We start from the raw sequence: 2015 nt of genomic DNA on the forward strand, positions 1-2015 counted from the left end.
GATTAGTCGACTAATCGAATAAATAATCGGTGATTAATCGATTATTAAAATAATCGTTTGTGGCAGCCCTATACTCGATCAGGAAAAATACATCCAGAATTACACAATCTGCTGTCTCACGTCTTACTGAAATATAATCCAAGCTTTATTGAGCCGTGTCACTGGTTAAACTGTTTCGCTCGTTTATCATTTCGGCTCTGTTGCTACCTCATTTCAAGGCACAGAGGAGCATCAGTAGTGGGCTGGMTACCATTTTCCCTCTGTTTTGCACCTTTTCTTGCAGGCAGGTACTTTACAGTCGTCAGTGGCCGTGCTAGCCTTTAGCACATTCATAAACCATCATCTAGMCTAGTTTCCAGTGGTGGGAACAGTTCTGCTAACCTGCTAACAGCTATCAGCTAAACTAGCTTTTCATTTAGTGGATTAGTGTTCTCGTTAACTTTGGAAACYGTGTAAGCTTCCACTAAATTTAGTCTCTGCTAACTATATTGAAAGCAAAAATGACACTCCTCACACATGCACCACCTGTCATGAGCCTTGTGTGTAGCATCTTTAACATTTTGTGTGTCTGCTTTGTTTATTCAACAGCTTGAGATTTTAACTGTGTTTAGTGTACATAGAAATGTTTTTKATGAGCTTTTAGTCAAAATTCAGACTTTTCTGTGTAAACCACACATCTACAGTATATTTAAATGACAGATCTTGAGTTAGCGGTCATCAGTTAGCATTAGCTTCCACTAATTTTCATGCCTGTTTAGTGGTTTCATGCTTGGAAAACTAGTTCTTAATTGGTGGATTGGCTGTTAGAAAAGCTAACTACTGGTTAGCTTTTGAACCACTGATAAATTACAAAAATAYTCTCCATAACATATCTGTTTCAAATATTTCCCATTTAGAGCCAACATAAAAATGTGCTCATTCAACTTGTTTGTAGTTTAATAACAAAAAATTACTAAAGGGATCCTGAGCATCTTTATGTCCTTAGATCTGTGGTGTCAAAATTACTGGTWCCTGCTAATATACTGTTTGTAGCTAATAACTGGTGTTAGCTTCAGATCTAATTTACCAAACACCATGTTTGGTCATCATAACTCCTACATTGTGCAAAACAACATACAGCNGCGCTTCTTTTTGTGACAGAAATACTGTTTACTATTTTTAACAACTGTTTACTAGGTTTTAAAAGTCAAAAGTTGTTTCTGAAGAACATAGACAAAGGGTCAGTCTGTTACAGTTTTGCATTTTTCACATGTTGAAATCGTCACCAGGTGGACACACTGATGTCATCAGGCTGGTTTGTACTTTGAGTCACACGTCTTGTTCCCCCTGCTGAGAGACAAAAAACTGCACAACTTCCTTCTGCTCTCCTGCTGCTGTCCCCGCTGACAGCTGTCTTGTGCATCGCTCCAGTCAGAACTGTGAGATGTGAACTTTGCGGCTCGTAGTGTGTGATTGGTTAGTTTGTGTGTTTGTTTGTTCATGAGGAGCACTGAGCTGGACTCTCATCAGCTCTGCTTTATGCAGGTTAAGTTGTTTAAAACTATTTTTTTCTGAAGCCAGTTGTTAAAAGAGCTAGAAAAGCAGCTGGTTTGATCCCAGTGAACGTGAGCGCACAGCTGATTTTCAGATTTGTTTTCCATCACCATCATAAAAAAAAAACGTTTTTCCACCCCGGACTCTTCTTCACCCAACATGACATTGATCATTGAGTGATTATAAAAAAAACACAATATTCAGCCGTCTTTATGGCTGTTTATGTACTTATATCATCTATGGGAGGGCAGAGGGAGGATCTCTGATCATTTCAGCTTGTTTACACTCGATTAGGGCTGCCACGATTAATCGACGACTAATCAATTATTAAAATAATCGATGACTAATTTAATAATCGATTAATCGTTTTCTTCTTTTTTTGTTGTTCTTTACTTTGTTTTTCTTTCCAAACTGCTTTGACACCTTCCACTGCCACGTCTGCCTTTCTGTCCTTGACACACATGCACAGTAGTGGTAACTGG

The sequence above is a fragment of the Austrofundulus limnaeus genome, unplaced genomic scaffold, assembly GCF_001266775.1.
Source record: "Austrofundulus limnaeus strain Quisiro unplaced genomic scaffold, Austrofundulus_limnaeus-1.0 Scaffold1304, whole genome shotgun sequence".
NCBI classification, from domain to species: Eukaryota; Metazoa; Chordata; class Actinopteri; order Cyprinodontiformes; family Rivulidae; genus Austrofundulus; species Austrofundulus limnaeus.